Source organism: Xylocopa sonorina, chromosome 1 (genome assembly GCF_050948175.1).
Source record: "Xylocopa sonorina isolate GNS202 chromosome 1, iyXylSono1_principal, whole genome shotgun sequence".
In the NCBI taxonomy this organism is placed as follows: Eukaryota; Metazoa; Arthropoda; class Insecta; order Hymenoptera; family Apidae; genus Xylocopa; species Xylocopa sonorina.
Window position 1 is genome coordinate 9,314,835 of NC_135193.1, and position 23,715 is coordinate 9,338,549.

The following is a 23,715-nucleotide window of genomic DNA, read 5'->3' on the forward strand; positions in this document are numbered from 1 at the left end:
ATCGCACCGGAACTGCCGAAACGGACGCACACTGTTGGGAATTTTCCACAATTTTTGTCGACGATTATTCGTACGAGAAATGGCAGTCTTCCATTTTATACGATCGACTAACATCACTGGGAACCACTGCGTGATTAGCCAGACAGTATTATTTTTATCACGAAAGTTAAATTACCCGCAAAATGGCTAATCTGTTGTTTGAATTTTAAGATATGTATATGCATGGAAATAGCCTCTGAAAAACTTCTTCGTCCGACATACGGACACGAGTCTACGAATTCTAATGGAAAACGCTTAGCTCGACGGTGAACCGAGCGAGGAGTAAAAAATTTTTAGCGCAGTGATTCAGCGGTAGGGTCGCGTGTAGGTCAGAGGTGGTAACATTGATAGGGTTATGAAAATGAAATAAAAATATCTCGATCGAATTCCTCCGAACATCTTTCTTGTTTTTTTTTTTTCTTTTTTCTTTTTTCTCTGTTCTTACGCTACGCGAGATGTGTTTATTTGGACGGTTTTGCACACGAGGAGGAGAGCAGACGCACGTGGGTCCCGATCACGTTGTTCGAGGTTATGATCGAACGATCAGCCGGATCCGTACTTGAACCCCGGCGCCTTATCGCGATAACACGGGAACGAGCAGTTATCGGAGATCTGGATATAATGCGTGGTGTGTTTTAAATGGCGCGGTAAACAGAGAATCGGTACGAGCGTGTCGGCTCTCGGAATTTATCGCCGCCGGAACGTTCTTGGAACGATTAGCCGCGCAAAACTAATTTGTCGCGAGTCATTAAGAGAAATTTGCATTGCAATTATTGGCACTTACGTATTATTCAATAAACAAGAGCTTGAACCTTGGAGAAATTTTAATTAAATTCGATTTCCGTTCGGATCGTTACATAAATCGTAAATAATTATGACAAATAAACGCCGCGCGATGTTAGCTCCGCAAACGCGGCTAGGCTTCTCTATTGCCATAGTTAGCCTCTCTAACATTGAACATCGCCAGCAGGTACATTACCGTGTTTTTCACTTCCTGTTTACTCGGTAAATGAACACCGTACACCTTCCTTAATCTTATCCTGTCACCGAACGGAACGCAATACACGATAAAGAAATAGTTCTTCAACGCCAAGGTCGAGGTCGAGCTAATAATTTTTGTCACTTTTTAACCGATATCTATCATCTACTCGATGCGACATAGAAGCTACACAGCCAGCGAAAATCTAGCCGTATTGAAGTACTTGCACGCGCCTATGCTTGCGTGCATTTATCAAAGGTCTACACTATCGTATACGCAGTTAATCGCTGTACAAATATTCCCACGAAATTCATCGAGTATTCCACGCCAGTATAGAAACCCTTCAAGGAGCCAGCGAGTCAACACTCGATCGAATTCTACCATAAACCTAACGTTTATCGAACCAATCGCGTGCGACGTCTTCCTAGGAGGAACCAAAGGATACGCGTCGATGGCGCTTGCGTGTACTTTGCTCTATCGACTCAGTTTCGCGTGAACGACGAAGAATTCGAGCTGAACCATTGTACGGAGCTTTTTGCATTGGTATACGGAAATAGTTTGGAGTTTGTAGACTCATCTTTTCTGAGAGAAATTAAGGTACACGTATTTTCTGTCCCTTGCAGCGATCCTTAAAGGATCGTGGCATTGGCAATGACGTCGCCATTGTAAGACAGACTTAGCGGAAGCGTCGCGATCGTCCACGTCAGAGGAATCTCTCGTCGACCTTTAGATCGTGGCTGGTGAAAAAAGTGAACGACCTTGCAGAAAAATGTCAGTCTCTTGCTTAATTTAACACAGTGTCGAATATCTTTCGAGACTTATTAGAGGCGATACGTAAGGATGTTCGAGGCGAAGGATCGTTTAAGATCGAAGGGAGCGGCTCGACGTTAGTTCCACGAGGAATCGAAAGATTTTTATTTGCCATTCTTTAGCGGACCCGAGTCTATTCATTGGTACACGTTATTCGCCAGTATAAATCATCGTGTCGTCACGTGTCGCGTTCCGTCGACTATTTGCTTACACGCGTGAAACGAATTGCTTGTATCGTAGCCGACTCAAAGATGGTGATATATATTTTCCGCTTCTTCCGCTGTGTTTTTCCGACTCCTCTTTTCGATTTTGTATAAAATCAAATAAAGTCTGGTAATCTTCCTCGAGCAGACGCGCGCTGCTCCTCCCCTCGTTTCTCGAATTACAGAAGCTTCGTGTTCCAAATGTGCAAGGAAAAATTGAAATTGTACGGTTGTTTCGTTATTTTACGAACGAGTTAAAGTTACCAAGAAGCAGCGCCTGCAGATGTTCCGGCGAACGTTCGAAGTTGCTCGTGGAACCGCGAGCGCTAGCATATTTCTCCGAGAGGCTCGAGATCATTTCCAAAAATATCGAGAGCCTAGCGTAATGCCGAAATCATCTCCCGTAAAGGTCAATTCTACATATTCGGTTGTATCTCAAGGAAGAATTTCGTCTGGTGATCGCAGCGTAGCCTCGATTCATTGATATCGGGACAGGCGTCCGCCGGTGACTCGCCTATTCCGCTTACGATACGAAGGAGCCGCGCTCGAGGTCGCGAATATTCAACGCACGTGTTACGTCCACTCCGACGATCGATTTTGTCGCAAGATAGATCTATCAAGCTAAATCTCCTGGAATATATTAACGACTTTGTTACGTGCGCGCACGTACACCGCGTGCATGCGTGCAAGAGGCGTGCACAGAAAATTCCTGACCTGCGCACACTGCCTTGCTATGCACTATAAAAGATCAAAAGAGGCGGAGAATTAATTGAAACGAATAATTTCGATTGAAAATCGACCAGCTCGACAGGGTATACAATTATGTTCTCCAAAAATGGAGTCGATACGAGTGACGCCAGCGAGCAAGAACCCAAAGGGGGTACCATGGCGTAACGCGGACGAAGCGGAGGAAGAGGACGGAAACGGACGTCCATTATACACGTTTCCGTAATTTCCAAATACCAATCGAATTTTGTAATCTCTGCCTTGAATCTCGTACGAGCGTCGGAAGGTCTAAGTTCCATGTTCGAACCCTGATCGATTCCCAAACGAGATCGGTCGAATAGCGTGAAAGGATCGCTCGAGGATCGCTCGAGGACCGCGGAGGCACCGATAAACCGGGGCCAACGCTTTGTTCGCGTCGCGATCGGTGGCTGGCGACGCGGCAAGGACAACGGGCGCGCGTGCCAGAGGCGTATCTATCGCGGATCCGTCGGGACGTCTCGCGGCGAACGTCCGCGCGCGCTCTACCGGAGAGCAGAGCCGGCCTGTCGGCCTTGTCCTTGGGCATAATCTTTCCTCGTTATCGGACGACGCCGAGGCTGCGGTCGCGTCGGGCTACAAGCGATTAGCGCCGACTCCCGCTTCGCCGTGCGTCACTGTTCCTTTTATATATTCGCGAATAACAAACGAGCGCCGTTCGCAACGCGGTTCGCCTCCCCGGATATGCGCCTGCCGATCCTCGTGCCATCTCGATCGCTCCTTTTCTCTCGTCTCTCTTCCTTGCTGTGCAACTCGACGAATACCTCCAAGCGTCGCCACACTTTTTTTAATCATCCTTGTCTGTGTGCTTTCTCGAGCAGCGCGTTCGCCATTGCAGCGTCAATTTTCTTTCTCTATACAGATGGTAGATCGTTACTTTTATGGTATCCCAAAAGATTGATACCGTGTCTGTCCAGGTGGCAAGCTTTGGTTAAATCGTATCAGAAACGAGAATTATTGGCAGTGTCTGTATCTACTACGTGCAGTTCGTTCGAGAGATGGTTGTATCTACTGATATCGCTTCTCAGTGGACGGCTGATGCCATACGTTTGCTTAGCGATGCCAATAAAGCTAGATCGCTGCTCGTGTTTGTAACTATCTGAATTTTTTTTTTTTTTTTTAGTTTCTGGTATATACGTGTGCGAGATATACAGTGTCGATAGCGTAGATCTAGGTGGATTTTCGAAATTTCCAATGTCCGTCGAAGAAACAGAGGCTTGGAATATTGTGTCAGAGCCTGAAATAAAATTGGACAGCTTTCGATTTCCGCGATTCGGTCCAAGGTTGAAGAGTCTCTAGATTACGTATCGAAAAATCCATAGATTATAGGTTATAGATTAGGTTTATTGATTGAGAAATCCGTAGATTACGGATTAAAAATAGTTATTCCAGAAACGTCGTAATCGTTTGATTCGAAACGGAAAGCCGAAAATGCGAAACCTGTTGACTCGAGACGAACACCATTTTGGTACCGCTTTGTGGGTCTCGAGTTGCCATTGTTTCCGTCCGCCTCCGTTCGAATGCGTCACGTCGTTTGGTATTTCGTTATGGATTCAATACGCCAGTTTTAATTGAATTTCGTTTCTTTCGAATCTTCGCAAAAAAAAGGAGGAACACGAGACTCGAAGAGAGCTCGTTGAGCCAAGGACTAATTCTGCAAATGCTATCGAGGTTAACGTTGTTTTCCACCGACTTTGCAATCAACGTGTTGGATGTTTTAATATTTAACTTTCGTCTCCTTGATAATTAAGAAAAAAAAAAGAAGAAGAAGGAAATCGATGGCAACGAATTAATTGTTTGGTTGTTTCTTCGACAACGCTGTTTGTCGTTGCGTACGTTAAACGTAAATTTTTTGTTTTGTTTTTAACCAACTAATGACGAAATCGTTGCGTCAACGTGCATTGCAAAATGGCGTATCGAACCACTTTTAATTGGATATAACGCGCTTGCTATTCCTCATCGTCGACCTTGACTTCGTACTTCATATTCATCTCGTTTGACGATGAAGATCGTGTTTGACAGACATAACTGCCAGATAACTCTAAGTATTCTAGTAAACGTCGATGATCGTGGCGTTTCCGTCGATTTTCTCTGATTTATTTACCACGGCTGCGTACGTTGCTAATTAATAAGCGCTACCACACGGTAGGATCTTACGTCGGGCCGATCTTTACGCTATTTGCTCGGATTATTATCGTCAACTCTCTTGACTGTGGAAGATTTAAATGAAACAATACACTCGAGCCTCGACCAGTCATCTCGAGGAAGACGAAAGAGCTGCGAGTCCCACAGATTTAACTTCGAAGTCGAATGCTACAGATTCGAAGAACGTAATAACTTCGATACGATTATTTGCCCGTGAATTCAAGGAAAACTCTCTTATTAAGGAAAAAAGAAACGGTACGCATCGTCGAGCCGACATCTGTCTCAATCTTATGGAATAACCCGGGTCTGACGACGATAAAAATATGGCGAGCGAGAGAGAAAGAAAGAGAGAGAGAGAGAGAGAGACAAAGGAAGAAAAATGGAAGCAGATATTGTATCATCGCTGTCAGCGTCGTTTCGTCGAAAATCGAGTGGACGTTCGTCGAGGGAAAAAAAGAGAAAGATAAATCGCCTTGGAAACAGTCGAATTCCGGGGACTGGATATCCTCGAGCCTTTTTAATCGTCAACTGCTAATCGGCTTGATCGTCTGCCGGATGACTCACCGTTCTGCATTCGTTCCGTCGGTCAAGCCTGGAGGTGACCCCAGCCCTAAACAGCGATCTCGCGAGGATTGACCTGCGAGAAAGAACGCCGGAAGTCCACCGCGTAATCCGTTTGGCCACGCCAATATGGCGCTTAGCTTGGGGTCAAACCACTCTCGCGATCGTTTGATCAAGCGCTTCAGTTCGCAACAATTTAAGGACTAATTAAATCGTTAATTTACACGTTCGATTATCATCATCGTCATCATCGTCAGAACAGATGTGGTACCGTTAAAACTTTCCATTTAGAATTCTCTATGAATTGGATCACTTTCCGCCAGTTTGAAAAGCGAACGATTAGGCGAATAATAGGGTCACGGTAGTATAGCTCTAGCGAGGAGCGTAAGGTCCACTATACCAAGGCCCAATAGCACAATTCCTAAGCATCCGGCGATTATCGTCCAGCAATTGTCAGGCAACATCCCGCAGCTTTCGCAAGCTTTTTCATCGGCGAGTCCAAGTTCGACGGTGAAACACTCCTCTTTTGGCCAGCGATGAGTCAACCGACGAATACCTACGCTACGATACGCCGCGTCGTATCGTTCCACCCAACAGTGCTCCTAAAAATAATCCCTAGCTTATCGACAGGTTAGTCACGAGTTCTCAGCCCGCTGCGTAATAAGCCCCGGCGTTATCGCGGGGCTTCTGGTGATTTTTATCGCGTAATAAGAATCCACGGTCAGTTTTTGTTTGCGCCTATCGCGCGAATGACCGTGAGTTTCTTTTGTATCCTCTTGTTTGCGAGCCTCGACAGTTGGTTCCGCGATTGCCGTTGAGGATTACGTATGTAGGGACACTTGACTGCTGAGGGGAGTTGTTCATGGAATTGTCAGTGTCGAGTGCGAGTCTTTCGGTTGCTTTTTTTTATTTCGAACTATTCGTCGAAATGATTTCGTTCTGAGACCTTTTTATCGATCGATCCGAACAATTGTGAGTAAACTCGTTGGCGACGCCAAGGCTAGGTATGCGAAGGTACTCCGAAAGTTGACGGAATTAATGTTGGTAAAAGAAACCTATTCGTCTCTCTTAATAAACTTCAAAGTGGCCTTCGCGAATCGTTGAATGACATCGCGGCACGAATTCATATCTGGCGCTCGACACGCGAATCGCTGGGCCCGATCTAATCGCGTGGTCACGAAAAGCCACCCAACGCACACTATCGCTCGTGATTATTCAAACGATTTCAAAAGATGATGGATCTGGCTTCGATAATGAAACGACTGACCGAAGTGAGCACAAAATTCCAGAAATCGACACCACTTATCGTTAATAATTAATGAGTTATCTACGTACATATTCTCACCAATACTACGATTACCTTGAACAAAACTCATTCGTAACAGTCTATCGGACGTTTCTTAAAAAGCGGAACACATTTGGCACGCCAGTCTTTCTTTCCATTCGATTCTTCGATCGAAGTCTCAATTGATTCCCACTTAATTATAGCGTGTAAAATTTGTCTACGCCTCGGTTGGGAGAAAATCAAAAAAACGAAACGAAGGATCTCGAGAGAGAAAGAGAGACGACACGCTGTACGTACACGTGCTGGAAGAGCATTGAATTTCGCCACCAGCTTTCCGCCGCCTATGAAAATGACGTTCCCACTCGGCTCTCTGATTTTACAAGCCTTGACGAGACGATACAGGGCGGAGGGTGCAGAGGAGGAGGCGGTGACGCGACCTTGCGCGATTCCAACAATCCGACTAATAATAATACCAAATCGTTTCGCAAATACCGCAACACGCGCGAGCGGAGTTCCATCGTTTCTTTGCTTTGCGCTCCTCCTTCCGCTTCTCTTCCGCCTGCTTCCTCTCAGACGCTCCATCGCTTCTTCGCTCGCCAACAGCCGTGGCGATCGACTCCTTCGCTCAAACGTCGACTTCTGAACTATTAAAAAAAAGAATATTAATTATAAAAAACAAATATTGGTCGCATATCTCGCTCGTATGGCAGCCACCATTGGCGTTCTTAGCGAGCACGCGTCCCATTCCTGTCCGTTTCCAACTTAAACGCTCGCTCGTTTCGCTTGACCCGCGCGTTTCCTCCTCGTTCCTCGACCTCTCTTCTTCCTCGCGCGTCTCGCCAGCCGCGAATCACGCGCGCGTACGTCTCCTTTAACTCGAACTATTCGCGTTCGAAGGATATCCTCCAATTCGTATCCACTCGCGAAAGTCGTAACTGCTGTACGCTCGCGTTTCGGCTCGTTCGTTACGTTGGCAGCGTGTACCCGCGCGTTACGATACGGGGTCGTTTTTAAACGAGGTTTACGATTACGGGCGCAAAAATAGATCGCACGATAGCGAACGTACGCGTGGTGTCCATTTTCGAACGACGCGGGCAATCGCCGCTGCGGATTCAGCGAAGGAAATCGATAAAACCCCGGGTACGAGCGGCCAGATCTCGAAACGCGGTTTATCAACGATACTCCTCGCGGTTCTAGGAAGCGGAGCCGCTATCGTCGACCTTCAATGGCGAAACATCCATCGCGACAAGCACGTGCGTCGCACGTGTGCGCGAGGAAAGCACCGTGCAGCCGAAAGATCTGCCTAAAACAGACCTTGTTGCGAACCAACCATCGAAACCTAACTACGAATTTTCATTAGTTTCACCTAACGAAGAGGCTCGAATCAGGCTAGGTTCTCAACTATGCTCCATTCTACAGCTTAACTATGATTCACAGGGATATTCTCATTGCGTACCACTGTCTTTACGACTGAGTTGTGTACAAGGAACCATTGGTGGGGATCTTGGTGCGACCTATTTCCTCGCAGGAAGCAAACGGTGCTCCTCGCCCCGGATGAACCACGTGCGAACGCTCTCGACTCGGCTTGATCGATCTCAGTGCTCGAATAGAGTCAAATACGAAAAAAGCTCGAAGGACGGACCTCGTGTATTATAGCTGGGCGATAGAATATAAAATAGAACGCTGGTGGACGCGGTGTATACAACGAAATAGACCGCCTCGAACTTGCGAGAAATTGCGAGGTGAATGAGAAACGAATTCGAAAACTCGCTGCTCGAAGGAGGCGTGGAGCATATTGGCGCAGGGCAGTTACGCAATTAAGACGGCCAGCCGGCGGATCCTGCGCGACGTTTCCGGAACACCGCCGGTTCCGTTACGATGCAACGAACTGCGCCGCGTAACTGTAAAGGACTCGATCGTGCTAACCTGTTGCAGGCGGCTACCGCGTTACGTCACGGGTGCAGTAACGTTTATTAATACACGTCCCCTCCGAGAATGCCTGCGAGGCTGTCTTCCGTAGAAATCGAACGACCGTAGAACACGGCACGTCGATTGTCTAACCGCCGCGAATTATTTCAACAGCGACTGCTGCTGTCTCTCTTTGCTCGAAGAAATCCTCGTTAAGAAGCGCGAGCCCCGCTAAACGATTCGCGACGCGATACTCTTATCCGCGAGATCGTACGTTAAAGGTATGCTCGATTAACTGGCGGGATAACGTAACGGGATAATGAGTAATGGCGAAAATATCGCAGTTTTCGCGCGGTTCCCGCTCGAAGTTCGCGGCGACGCGTGGTACCGGTGCCATTAACTCCTCTGCGGGTCATCCGCATATTCATGAGGACGCGATCGGGCGCGTAAACGGTTCCCACGTAAATCTCATCTCTTAATTGAGAGGTAGTCGCGTTCTATTCCCACCGGTGCAGTGGCTCGATGTATCACGACGGGGCTTGAAAACGGGCACCTGGAAATTCATTACCCCTCTTGGAACTTCCTTCCAGACAGCTCGATCTGATCTGCACGTTTATCCGTCTCGCGCACGCGATCTTCCGCTCGATCGAATTGTCCTGCCTTTCGATTTTACTCGCGCGAACCGCTTTCGTACCGTTGCGCCACGTCTTTGTCGCTTTCTTATTGCTCTATTTAGTTTTTTTAACATTGTTCACCGTGTTTTTATTATTCGTAGTTGTTATGCAACCGTGGGATTGTGCGCGTGGTAAAAATCGATGAAGTAACGATCGTTCGATGATCGCAAAGATCGAGATGGGGATTCGATCATTTCGCGATCGGTGTAAAAGTAAACAAGACTATTAGCAGCTAGTTTGATCGGATAAATAATGTTCCTATTCGTACAGGATGTAGACACGATCCGAGAAATAGTCGAGTGGAAAGAACCGCGTAGTGTTTTCAAAACACCCAATAACAAAATATGTTTATTACGCGTATCGACGATCGCGACGACACTGATAATCACCGCAGCACCGCCGCTTTCGCAACTCGCCGCCTTATCAGACTCTATTTGAATTAGTTCGTAGAAACATTCTCGACTCGCCACTCGAACTCCTCGAATTATCGTTTATCGATCTAAACTCCCGAAGTTTTCGCATTTATTTTCCAAAAAAGAGTGCTTCAAAAATTATGATATCGAGGAACATTTTGGATACCATCTCCATCGTTCATGTAAAAAGAGTATGAATTAGAAAAATGGCTATCATTCGCGACAGTTCGATAGAAGTCGAATATATTTACGATCGCAATTCGATATATACTATATTTCATCGAGCAAGTCCATCCATTTCCCGAATTCGCGTCCACGGTGAGCCACCTATCGCAAGCTGCGGTTTTTCATCCGCGACGCTCATCAATCACGCCAGGTTCCGGTTGGTAAAAATCCCGAGTGCACGTATCTCCTGCGCACGGCGGCCTTGAACTTCGCTTGGACGACCGGGTCAGCCTCGGCTCGGACATCGCAAAGCCGGTCTTATCCGCTTGGTATATAAATTACGTTATTTTTACCGCGTATTCCGCCTGTTCGTGCTCCGTGTAACACGATTACGTGGTCGCCAAAGGCGGAGAGGAACGCGGAGGGAGCGACAAGGATGAACAGACGGAGGTGCGTGTCAGTGAGAAGGAGACGATGCGACGCGACAAAACAATTAATAGCAAATTCGATAGTTTCGAAAAAAAAAATGCAAACCTCCTAAGAAGAAGGGATGAAGCATGACGAAGGGGACGAAGCGTCAGAAGGGGTTAATTAAATCACAAGACGCGAGGAAACTGTCGCGTAAAAGCGCGGCTTGGCCTTGAACCGCTAATGGCCGATCCATCAACGTGGCTTCTTCCTCCGCACCCTCTGCCACGTTTCCGTTTCTCCACGGAAATCCCCTCGATCTGAAGGTTAAGCTCGTGGGATGGACCCGTAGCTTCGATTACGAAACGCGGACGGTGGACTCTGACATCTTCCTCGAGTTCGATCGGGACGTTCGTTGGGAAAAGTAGTCGGTGGAGGCGGTGGCTATTTTCGAGCACGCGCGTGCCTGGTTTTAATGGACACGCCACCGTCGAACTGTTTCCGTGGAGATGTAAAAGTCCGATCGGTATTCTTTTTTTACGCCCGCGGAGGTCGCCGTGTGGCGAGCTTCGGGTGCGATCGGAATCCTAGCGACTCGTTTTTCGATTACGGTCATTTTAAATCAGATAGATAGTCCTGGTTTAATCGTGGCCGTCTCATTGTCGGCTATAAATAGATATTTATTTACCTAGCAGTCGTCTGTAATGAAATATTGACGCAGACGGTCGAACGTTTATAGTCAATCGTAATGGGGCGTCGTAAATAGCGATAAAATACTTGCAATCGCGTATAAATCGCGCTGGATAACCATTACTCATGGTAATGAGATACAATTGCCAGTTACAGTTAGTAACAGTCGGTGGCGTTCCGTGGTTTCTTGTCAACAGCTAATCTCGAAGAATCGACGGTCCAATTAAACGCAAATTCCGCGAAACTTCGCAGTAAAAATTGCCAATCAACGTTGCCATTTATACCCTTACGTTCGCATCTTTCAACGACGGAACAACATTTGTACAGAATTTTCATTCCGCTCTCGCGAACTTGTGAAATCGACGATGAACGCAGGCTCGATCGTCGACGAGGATCTCGAAGAACGCGCGTCGCATCGCGGCCAACCGTTCAATCGATCCATCGGATCGATAGAACGTAAAACAGCCGCTGTATATACATTTTGGTAGCGTCTGGGCTCGCGTCGAATGTCCTCTTCGATCCGACGCGGCGTCAGGGGTGTCGACGGCCATCGAGCGACCGGAAATCGATGACGCTGATGAGAAAGACCTCGACGTTACTGAGACTCCAGTTTGGTAATTGCGACACCGACCAGACGATAACACGGACGACAGGTGATTACGAATATATCGAGTGTCTTTACACATCCGTTGTTTGCGGTACGACATCCTCTCTGCGTTGCTGGGTCACTTGCGATCCCACAGTTACGCGCTTCCTTTTGGACGAAGCTCTGGCGCGTTCGAGCGTCGATATCGAAAGTCAAGGTTGATTTTTTCGTTCGTTATTTCGGCCATTTCGTGTCTGATTTGTCATAGATACATACAACACCGTGTAGATTACTACACGCTAAAGTCTTATTTTATTACTTTGAAAACTTCGCGTCTGACTTGTATGTACATAGTAAATTTCAATCATTTAGAAAGAAGTATTATTGGAATTCCACGTTTGTCTTATCACACGTAACTCTACTGCATAGATTGTGATCTAAAAAAGGGTTAATGGGATAGACAGGATAAAGTGTTTTCAACAAGGGTTCTCCGCGTCTCCCCAATTTCAACGACGTCCAGCAAGAAGAACCGTAGGTCACTCCGCATCGGAAAGCGATGGTCGGCAAAGTTGAATTGAATCGCAAATCTCGGTCCAGACAGACGGCAACAAGGAACGGAAACGAGCTTTTCCTGTTCGTCGTCGGCTGTCACCATCGTTTCCTTTCGATCCGTCAACGGGTGGCTACGTGACGCTCGCGAGCCGACCCGTAACGCGTGCACACGATGCATTAATGATCCGCGAGATTCGCTCAAGGACGGCTTCGCGAGCCGAGGGGAAGAAAAAGTACAGAGTCGTTATGCAATCGATGCTCGCGTTTCCACGCGATTATTACATCGGAAGCGCGATTTCTGGCTCCGATCCGCTGTTTCCCGAGTCGCTCGATCCCGTGGCACAGATAGAAAGCTGAATCGCGTAATCGCGCGCAGCCATGTTTCGCGTGCCGTGGAATCTTTCCCCTTTGTTCGATCGTCGATGATTATCACGATTATCCGCGTGGTATCTCGCGTGGATGAAATCGCAAATTTTACAGTTCGTCGCCTGAATCGATATACCCGGTACACGGAATTAATTTCGCGATTGGTTACGCGCGGGACACACTTGTCAGCGTTTCTGTTATTTAATTCGTTACTTACGATCGTACTGCTGCGCGTGTAGATCGTACGGGCGAAAGGAAATCTAGTAATTGTGCTTAAGAAATTAGAAGGGGGAAAGGTGATAAATTCTTAATGGATTTTCCAAGTAGAATCGATGAACCGGTGTAGGTATTTGGTTTGCGCAAGTTGTTCGGTTCAAATGGTTCACACGGACAAAGGGTTCTGGAAGCTACGAGCGCGAGCCACGTTTCGATGGCCAGCGAATGTGATAATTGAAAAGGTAAATCTACAGTCATGTATGTGTCTTCCATCCGACCTCCCTGCGTTCTATCATTTTTCCTCGAACTTCATTTTCTTCACACGATTTCTCCGTCTTCACGTACATCCGTACAAAATGTAGAAAGCAACGAGACTTGATAACAACAGAGAACGCCAGACACGAGCTTCCTTAATTAACATATTAACGATCAAAAAGTATTTTCGACCGACTTAGTTCGTCCTAGGCAACCCTCTCCGCAAACACTCGGAGGTTCACCCCTAATCTCCCTCCGCGCGATCAACGAGCCCTCCTCAGCCCCTCAGCCCGCGCGACAATCAGAATGGCCGCGATTACGCGATCGAGACGAGGGTCGATCAGAGGAGCACGTGTTCGCGGTCGTCCAGAAGCTTCGCCCGTAAGAAAGGATTGACCTCGATGCCTGGGGTCCCTGAGTAATCACGGCCAGTCTCCTTTGGCGAGCCGAGCGGGAACGAGCCGCTCTTTATTTCGGAGCGGCTCGTTCCCGCTCCCTCTTCGTCTCGAGTGCGGTTTCAGGGCGGCGAGCGAGGAGTAGAGCGAGTGTCAACGGCCTGGCCACTATTCAGCGCAAGTGCGCGGGCTCTGGTCAAGCCGCTGGCGCGGGCGTCGCGACGAGAGAGTGCCCCGGAGGTCGTTGCCACGGCGCCCCAGCCTTCCTCTTCTTCTTCTTCGCTGCCCGCCATCGCCAACCCCCGCTACCACCCGCCGGATAACGTATTGTTTCGCGTTCTTTCCTTCGCTGGAGCCGAGTACTCGCGCACTCTGCCCTCCCTCTGACACTCGCCGCGGATACTCTTGAACCTGACGTCTCCTCGCGGTCTGACACGCGACGGGGACTTTGAACCGCGGTTTTTTTTTCGCGCGACTCGCGACTCTCGCTGAAATTTCAATCGCAGACACGACGGTGGTAGGATTGATTGGCAACTGTGCGACAGAAGGATTAAGAAGCGATGGCAGTTAGAGTCGTGCCGGGTTCGTTCTCGCGACGAAGTCGCCGCGAGTAATCCACTTTCTCCGCTACGTTTCTTTCCCCGAGGCGGACGACCGAGTTTCTGGCCAGAACGCGGCGAAATTGAAACGCAGCCGGTTAATTAACCCGTGAAAAGACCGCGCTAGGTAAGAAACGGGTGAAAGGGGCTGAAGTGGCAACGACCTCCCGCAAACTCCCGCTTGCTTTTCCCTCGAGTTACGTGGACAAGCGACTTTTCCCCCTTCGATGCCCGCCTAGCTGTTAATAACGCGGACGTGGGAATTCGCGTAGCTGTCTTCGAAACGCGGACCATGGGAGAATAAAAAATTACTAGCGTATCGTATATAGCTTGCTCGAGGACCAGCTTCGCAGCGTTTACCCGTTTCGTCGAGGGCGCCATTTTGGTGAACCGCTCTTTCTTGAGTATTCACTCGAAACCAGACAATTAGATCATTTCTACAATGATCAACTGATCTCACTCGGATCTAGAAATTGACAAATATTATCGTAACTATCAATTTAAACGCGAATTCGAGAACAAATTTAAGACATTCGTGAACGTTATAAGATATTCGTTGCGCGAAAAGAATTCTAGAAGGGCGAAGTACTTCGATGCCCGCCTCGCTGTTAATAACGCGGACGTGGGAATTCGCGTAGCTGTCTTCGAAACGCGAACCATGGGAGAATAAAAAATTACTAGCGTATCGTATATAGCTTGCTCGAGGACCAGCTTCGCAGCGTTTACCCGTTTCGTCGAGGGCGCCATTTTGGTGAACCGCTCTTTCTTGAGTATTCACTCGAAACCAGACAATTAGATCATTTCTACAATGATCAACTGATCACACTCGAATCTAGAAATCGACAAATATTATCGTAACTATCAATTTAAACGCGAACTCGAGAACAAATTTAAGACATTCGTGAACGTTATAAGATATTCGTTGCGCGAGAGGAATCCTGGAAGGGCGAAGTACCCTAAGTCACGAGATCGAAAGACGGGGTTGAATGATTTGCAGTCGATGGCCCGATCCATTTGTCCATCGGGGCCAGTTAATTCGGATCACCGATCGCCGGTCACGGGTCAAAGGTTCGACGGTCCTGTGAACGCGGCATAATCGGCTACCCGGCGTGCAGAGCGGCGGTGCCCGAGCAGGCGCGAATGTGACCTAATACGGGGCCACTCACCTCTGCTCGCTCCATAGTGACGCGATCGCGAGATGGTTCTATTTGTATCTCGTTACTTCCGAACAGCCGTTTCGACGACACCGCGGAACCCGCCCGTACCGATCACGTGCCCGTTGCGTTCTCTGACTCCTCTTTTCGAGCGCCCTGGCAAACAAACGTCACGATTTGTCGCCAACTTTTTTCGTAACTTCGTCGATCAGTGAAATCGGTGGCGCTGAGAGGTTTCTGATCTACGACAAACGATGACTAGAGCTCGATCTATCTTCTGTTCTAATTTATCCAAAATCGCAGCTGCATAATTAAACAGCGCTATCTTATTTTGGTGTTTCGCGCGCAATTTTGGTCACGGTTCGACGAACCGAACGTGTATGCAGGTATTATCGATTCGCCCTGAAATAGAGCCGAGCAAAAGTTTCCCTGAGGAAGATTAAAGTATCGGGAAAGAAGTTTAATGTAGTATTCTCGACAGATCGAAGAAGCTTGTTTCGAGAATGTTTAAAGGTACATTCTCGATACATAAATCTACGATTATGAACGAAATTAAAAAGGAGAAACTTGAAAATAGAGGAACCAAATGGAGTGTCCGTCGAGTAGAAGTATAACCAAGCCCAGTGTACCAGGCGCGCGTCTCTTCCGTCTAGTATATCCCAATAACCCAATAATCCACTGCGAGGCTGCCATTAACTGTCCATTGAACCCGCAGAACAGATATAAATGGAGCAGACCCGCAGCGGCTGTAGAATAGGGTCGTCTTGGCAAGTAAAACGCGCGATGCGTCTGCGCGGGGTCCGCGTCGATTTTCAGCCGATCAGCCGGAGGGCCATTCGATCCACTTGTGGTTTCAATTAACGCGGCCCGGTAAAAGTAGCTCTATCGAACGAATGGAAGTCGCTCGTCCCAACGATCGGCTGTGCGCGATCGTTTCGTTTTTTTTTCTCTTCTCTTGTTCTCCTCTTTTTTTTTCACCGGGGGACCCATTTGTCGATTGAACCGCGACGAGCACTCGCAATTACACGGTCTGCCGTTCGAAAACGAGTTGGCGGTTCGTTCACCGCGCGCTACGGCCCTCTATTTCCTCTCTAAGAATCTCCGCCTCTCTCTCTTTCTCTCTTTCTCACTCGCTACGCTCGAGTACTTAACATACTGCTCTCGATACATTTTTAGGCGCGCTCTTAAACGTGCTTTACGAGTAGAGCGGGTATAAATGGGCGGCCGCGATGCTTGGCGTTGGGCTAGCGTGATTTTCGACCCTTTTACCTCGGGGCGAGGCGTCTCGAGCCTCGCGAGGTTGGTATTCAGATTAGGGCGATGGTTATAACGCGGAGGGTAAAGCGTTTCGTTCCTCTGCGATCGGGAATAATCTGTATTATGGTTAAATCCCAAGGGTCGCGCATTCTTCTCTCTAAATGCGATACTTATTTCTGTACAAATAATAGCAACAAATTATTACCACTTCACTCTTGAAGAATGTAAATTCTTTCGCTGGAATGGGCTTGATAATTCATCGACACTGAAACGAAACCCTCCATCGAACTCTCGGTTCAGTTGAAATCAGACAGAACGGTTGAGGAAGCTTCGAGAGAAAAACTGAGGGTAACAACCCTATCCAAGGAGGGTGTTGGCGCAATTGGACGAATTGAAAAGTCACGCTCGAGACTGGTGGCGGGTGGTTTGGGGTGGCTGGGATAAGTAAAATCGAGAGAGATGCACGGACGAGAGATGCAACCTCCTCTCGCGGTGGTAACGTCATCGGTTAGAAGGAAAGGGAGGAGGAGAGCGAGCTGGTGGCGGGGACGTGTGTGTGTACAAGCGCTGGGTGCAACGACCGCTGCAGTCCGCGGATCCCAAGCGAGGAACTCTTGCGAGTTTCGCGCGTGCATTTACGGTACGTCACCGCGATGCACCTTGGCCACGTGCTGGGGAATTCGCATTGCAGAGCCCTGAGTAACGATTCGGAGGGTGGTCCTCTGGGGGTGGAATCGCTGGGAATTATTTAAGAAGAGAGTGACGCGAACAGTGCACGCGGTATGCAGTGGTGTACGCTGTAACGGCTTTAATTCGTTCCAGAGTCTCGTTATTTCTTACAGAACACATATGTATATTCAACTCTTCGCTGAAAAGTGCATTGTGGGTCGCTGAATTCTAGGTGAAGTTTCTTATCTCCTCTTTTTGCACACGGACTGACAAAAAAATCGCTTGAAATGGTATTTGGGGCTACGATATGTGGGTCAGAATTGTTTGAAAGTCTAAAACTAGAATGGATAAGGTTGTGGGATACAGGACTGTGTTTAACGAATAAACAAATTACTGTTCGAGGGTTGAAAGTAGTATGTATTCATTTATAATAGTAAAAGGGTACGAAACCCTTGTACTTTTTTTCGCGAAGGATGTTGAAGTAGTAATTTTGTATTTTGAAATTCGTCCATCGCTGCTGCAGCGTTCGATGAATATTCAGCGACTCAGAGGAAGAGGATCTTTTCACTGGCGGCAAGTCTGCCGGAAATTGGACCACGGTAACGACACGGAATTTCTCGCGTAGTATCGCGAGCGTAATCGTGGTACGCGTGACGTTTCGTAGCTCGAGCCTCGTATTCGAACGCGAGCGAAACCGTGTCGGTCGTTGAACCGCTCGGCTACAACGCGATGTAAACTACGCTTTGGTATCCATCGACGCGCTTCACGGTGAGAGTCCTCTCTCTCTCTCTCTCTTTCTTTATCCCTCTGTGAATTTCATCCAGCGCTTAAACTGACGCGTTCCGCGTGTAAAGCCTGCTAAAGATTTATGGAAAAAAAAAATCGCGGGAATCTAGTTCACGTTTCCGCGGTTCTCCTCGCCGCCTCTTCTTTTTTTTCGCGCCATTCCCGCGCCTCCTCTTTCCTCGCCTCTCTCTTTCTGCTTTTTCGTTCCTCGAGAGAGCAGGCTGCCTCTCCGCGGTCCGAATCAATTTCTGCGTTCGCCACACAGGAATTGTTATTAAACGAATTTCATTCTCTCTCTGTTTCTTCAACTCACTTTACATGACTCTTAATAATTTTCATATCAGCCCTTTCGTAAGAATTGAAGAAAAATGGGTTCAGATAGGGGGTTGATTCAGTCTCTTCTTTCAGTCAGTTCGTTTCAACGTTAGTTTCCAGGATGAACTCGCATACTCGGATCAGTCTGCGATATCAGTTCGAAATGGAACGCGAAAACGAGGCAAACTTCCCTTTGTCGGTTACTTACGCTTGGGGGCGACGAAAATATAGCAGTTAAGGAACACGGTCGACGACCCTTACGTACTGCTTCCTCTCGCACCCCGCGCGATGTGTTTCCGGGAACCGGGGCCGATTAATTAGACGCTTGACTGCTCCATAAATTAGGCCACCTTATCCTCGATAACTCTCTTTCCACGAGTCGTAAATCGCGCCGTTGCGCGGCATACCCGCGAAATCGGGTGATTAAACGCCTACGATTATCCACCCCCTTCCGTCTCCATCTAGTTTTCGACGAATCGCTGGTCTTTGGAATGTTTTCAACCGAATCGTTTCTAATTTCGATCATCGACTCGTATTCTAATTCGTGCGAGCATCGATACTCCACTTTCAACCCCCATTTTGGGGGATTGAAAAATGGAAACACCGATTTAACGCTAGCTCGATATTATTCTATAGCGTTAAATGATCATTTCATTTGAGAAATTGAATATATTTATGACTTCCGTATTGATGTTTTTCACTGAGAGAAATTGTTAGCATGACAGATTGTCCTCTGCGTGTAATCAAGCAAGATAAATTAAGATCTTACGTATCTCTCGGTATTATCAAAGACAAGCGAATTTCGGCTGCCCTCACCCTCTCTGTACGCCATAAACGAGCGGTCGAAGAGCGTCCATTAATCAAATTAAAGTCCATTGCAATTACGTTTAAGAATCAGGTATCAGAAGCATTTAATATTCATTAAGGCCGAGATCCCGACGACCGTAACCGATATTTTAAAATTCATTAGAAGTCGTTTTGTGCTTTGCGTCATCGTTCGTCGAGTCGCTTCTATTTCTCTTTTACCAGTTCGTTTCTCCGCTCGATCTCTATTCGACGACAGCGTCGTCGTTTCGAGTGCGAACGGACCTCGATAATTAGTTGTCGCGACCATGGTGGTCGAGTATAAATTTCCTCCGCGTCTGTTCTCCATTTCGAGGCGATTGGTACCGCTTGACCTTGGATAATGCGCGCAAAAATGGTCAGCGTCGCTGGTAACCGGCATTGTTCGATTTCCACGAAGACTTCCGCTCGCAACGGAGCGGACGATCTTCTTCTGGTACGCTCCATTCCTTTCCCGGGGCTGAAATATCGATCGCGCGTACGCAGCGCGGTTTTAAACGAAGCCTCCATTTGCATAACCACTGGGTCCCGTCCCGTAATTTATTGGGCAACGCGTGTTCGATAATTGAAATTTAAGCTCGCCCGTGAATCGAATCCTTTTTTTTCATCCCGTCGTTGTATATTACGTTTATAGTTTTGTATTCCCTTTTTCTTTCCTCTTTCGGTTATTTATTGGCTTCGAATCGAACTCTCGGATACGGGGACTGTGGATATATCCGTTTTTAGATTACGACGTACGCTACTAATAAGAGATACTCTATCTTTGCTACGGGGAATAATCAAAGTCTACTATTAATGTGTGTACAGAGATAAGCGTGTGTTTTACTTTTAAATACAGAAATAGATGTTTCCTCCGCGCGAGGACGATATTTTCTTTTATGCTATAGAACTCTGTATCGTGGAACGAAAATTATCATTTTTCTATGCTACAACCACCTATGCTCTAGATTAAACTTTCCTCTACCACAGCATCCTGTGCTCTAAAATAATAAAATATCATTTTCCTGTTTCGCGTCATCATTTTTCATTGTCACAAAATTCCCTTTGATGGAAACGAGAATTCACAGTCACTCTAAACGAACGCATTCGATTTTCAGTGGCGGAAAAATCGATGGCGGTCAGTTCACCACCGACTCTATCGTCGAAGTTATCGTCGTCATGGTTCGAGCTCGAGATACGAGCTGCCTCTCTAACGAGGCCCGTTGTGTGTGAACGTGAAATGCAAATGGCCCGGCGGGTTGGCCACTTTTCTGACACTCCGTCAGCCGGGTTCAACGCTCTCCTCTATTTATGCTCGTGAATGAAGAGTGAAGCGGGCACCGCGGTGGCGAACGCGCGTGTCGAAGGTGAAGCAGGTTACTTTTCGCTCGTCCACCAGAATCAAATCACTCGCCAATCATCGAACGAAGATTTATTATTTGAAATTCGACCGTTTGCCCCGTCTGTCAATTTTCATCCACATTTTCCAACTGAACGTTCGCCACAGTTAAAAATAATAAGGACGACGGTTTCTATCGAATTCGAGTATCATATCGGATACTTTCAGCTTCGAGAGCATCGCTAAATCAGCATCGAGATCCATCGAAAATGTATAATTCATACACGAAACGGTATTACATAAATTATCAGCGCTGTAACGGAGATTACCAGCCACGATTTCGTTCCATTGCCCTCTGATTACGTACAGAAGATACGCCTTTTGAAAGCACTCGACGGTACAGCGAGATAAATTCTACAAATTCACAGCGATTCGGATTCGGAAAGAATCGATGAAAAATCTGTAATACTTTTCAACTCGAACCAACGTATTTCCATCTCTCGCGACTGTACACCAACGAAATACGGTACGAATAGGTAGATAGAAGAGATAAATGGAAAGAAACAGTTCGTTTAATCGAACGACAGCTGACTCGCGTTTGAACGCGGAATGGCGACGCGCAGCGGTGAACCGCGAAGGGCGAAATCGGCGACGCGCGGACGTTCACCCGGCGTTCTTGAACTTTCAGGGTCGCGGTGCCACCGACCACGCAGCCTCTTATCGTTTTAGCGTAAACCCCCGATGGGATTACGCCCTCGACGCGTTATCTGTGCCGCTGTTAATTATCGCGAACGGCCGCTCTCTCGCGTAACGATGTGACGAAACGAAGGTGAACCGTTTCGCTCGGCCACGCGGTGAACGGCACGTGGGAACATTCTCCAGGGTCACGAAATTTGCGATCAAGATAGCGTGGTTTATTGTATAATCTATGTTTTTTTTATCTGACTTTACGATGGAACTGGCGAGTCGACTGATTGCGAGGGTGTAAAGAAGATAATACTAGCTTGCACGTGGTTTAGAAGACACGAGAAACGTTTGGTCGAGGGATATTCAGAAGACTCGTGGCATTAATTTATGCATAACTGCAAACTACGACTAATGATCGATGTATCATCCAAAACTTCCCGCAGAAAGTATTCAAATTCCACTCCTACAGATCTCAGAGGTGTACGCAGATTCAGTCGTAAGTTTTGGTAATTGCGAATTTACAGTTTACATTAATAAGAACGTAACAGGATAATTTTTTATTGCAAACTCTGCCGGTTGATTAACGACGCATCTACACGTCTACATAAATTTCGAGGTTCAAGACCATATATCGTCGCGAGGCGAGTGGCCTCCGTCGCGAAGCGTCGGGAATCCAATTTTTATAGTGGTCCCTATGGTGTACCAGCGCGCGGTACCATCGGCTGGTTTCGATAATTGCGACCATCGCGATGCTGGTCACGAACGATTCGCGGACAAAGCGCGTCGCGCGGAGGCGGCACATTTTTCTCTCTCTCTCGATGAGAGCGGACAGTCGTCGCCCTTGATCTAGCGGCGAAGAACCGCACGGGGACCAGTCTGACTTTCAGGAGAGTCGCTCGCGAAATTCACGACCTCGCCTTTCCAGGTGTCGTTCATTCCCGATAAAATCTGACCCAGATGCGGTTCACTGAACCCCGCGCGGATCTATAATCTCCATTGTCGCGTCCCGTCGATGATAATGGCCCGATGTTATCAAACGCTTCCGATAACCGTTGCCATTTTCTTTCCTCTCGCCTCGCGATCTATGACGCTTCGATCCTCGCGTTCGTGGATATTAAAATACTTTACATTCTTGTACGAAATAATTCAAAGTATTACTCTATATGCAAAGTTAACATTTCTGAACCTTTCGATGCATGAGAATAGAAAATGGTAATAGATGAGTGCGTTCAGATACACTTACAGATTTCATGAAAAAGGCTACGAATCACACAAACACGGTTTTGCAAAATGAATTTTAGACTCGAAGACGTTCGCAGGAACTCTATTATATATTCTCGAGAACCGCATTTCTGCAGCTTCGACGGATGAGAATAGAAAATAGTAATTGAATGCGAGCGTTCGGATGCTTACAGATTTCATAAAATAATCTACGAATCACACAAACAGCGTACTGAAAGATTAATTCTCCCTAAATCAATTCTTTCTTATATCCTCAAGAACCGCACTAACGTTTGCTTCCTGCGAAGCAGGATCCACCAACGATACGATCACTCGCGACACATAGTCGCCCTTCCAGCGTGGTCCAAGCACAGATTCGTTCGATACAACGAATTTTCACATGGTCACCTTTCGTTCGGAAGAAAAAACTCAGCAGCTGAGTCACGCCCAGCGCGTTTCCAGGCCCAGAACGGCGTCCCAAGCAAACAAACCGCTCGGTCCCGACAATTATCACCGCATTACCTTAAAACGATCCTCCGCGGCGTGCTTTCGCCCGGCGCTGGTCCCAAAATTCCCGGAGCGTCGACGAGGGTTCAACGAACCCGCAGCCGTCGTCGTCGTCGTCGTCGTCGTCGCCCTGACTCGCTGAAGATAGAACGATCCGGAATAATCCCGTATCGATCCGTCGTTTGAAAGCGTCGCTCGAATCCGCGGCGAGCGTAACCCAGCGACGATTATGTCATTTCTGGAATCCCCGCGGTAGGTGGGGGACGGAACTGGAGCAACGACCTTCGAATTCGGCCCGGTCGAACGGGGTTCGTGAACCCTGAAAAGCGCCTGTCAGGCCTGCGGGATAGGATAGTACAGTTATGCTCTCTTCCTCCACCTGCCTCCTTCCTCTTTACCACCTCCGCTTCTCCTTCGCGTTCTCTCTCTCTCTCACTCTCTCTCTCTCTTTCTCTAGCTCGACGGTACCCAGCGATTCAGACGCGGAGGAACGATGATACAAATTCGTCTGCCTCGCGTTCGGTTCGTTAGAATATTTTTAATCAGTCCTCCAGATTTTTTGCTCCCTTAGTCAAGCTTAGACAGAGTTCATTTTAGTTCTGGTATCTTTAGTTTCGCTAGATTTTCACTGTATATTTGCATATTTTTATCTGAGAAAGTTGGAATTATTTTAGAGAGATTCAACGTTTTTGAATGTACTTATTGTTTATGGGTGCACTGGAGAAGTGAAATATTTTCAGAAAGTGATTGAAATTATTTTATTTCGTGGTCCATCTATGAAGTAACGTGTGAGAGATACGAATTCGCAGATAACTGCCTACGTATTCTCGCAATCTAGATGTTTCTGTTTCCAGAAGGATGTCGGTCGCCTGCGCGCTTGCCTCGTTCCTCGACGCGTTCTCCGTTTTCACACGGCTCTTCCTTTCCTCCTGCTCGACAATGACTCC

At 47.5% G+C, this 23,715-nt stretch overlaps 1 protein-coding gene across 1 annotated transcript in view; it reads left to right on the plus strand.

Annotated features, from left to right (window-relative positions):
* Nucleotides 1–23,715, plus strand: part of LOC143422915 (uncharacterized) — a 96,987-nt gene that overhangs the window by 69,920 nt on the left and 3,352 nt on the right. The window lies entirely within an intron of this gene.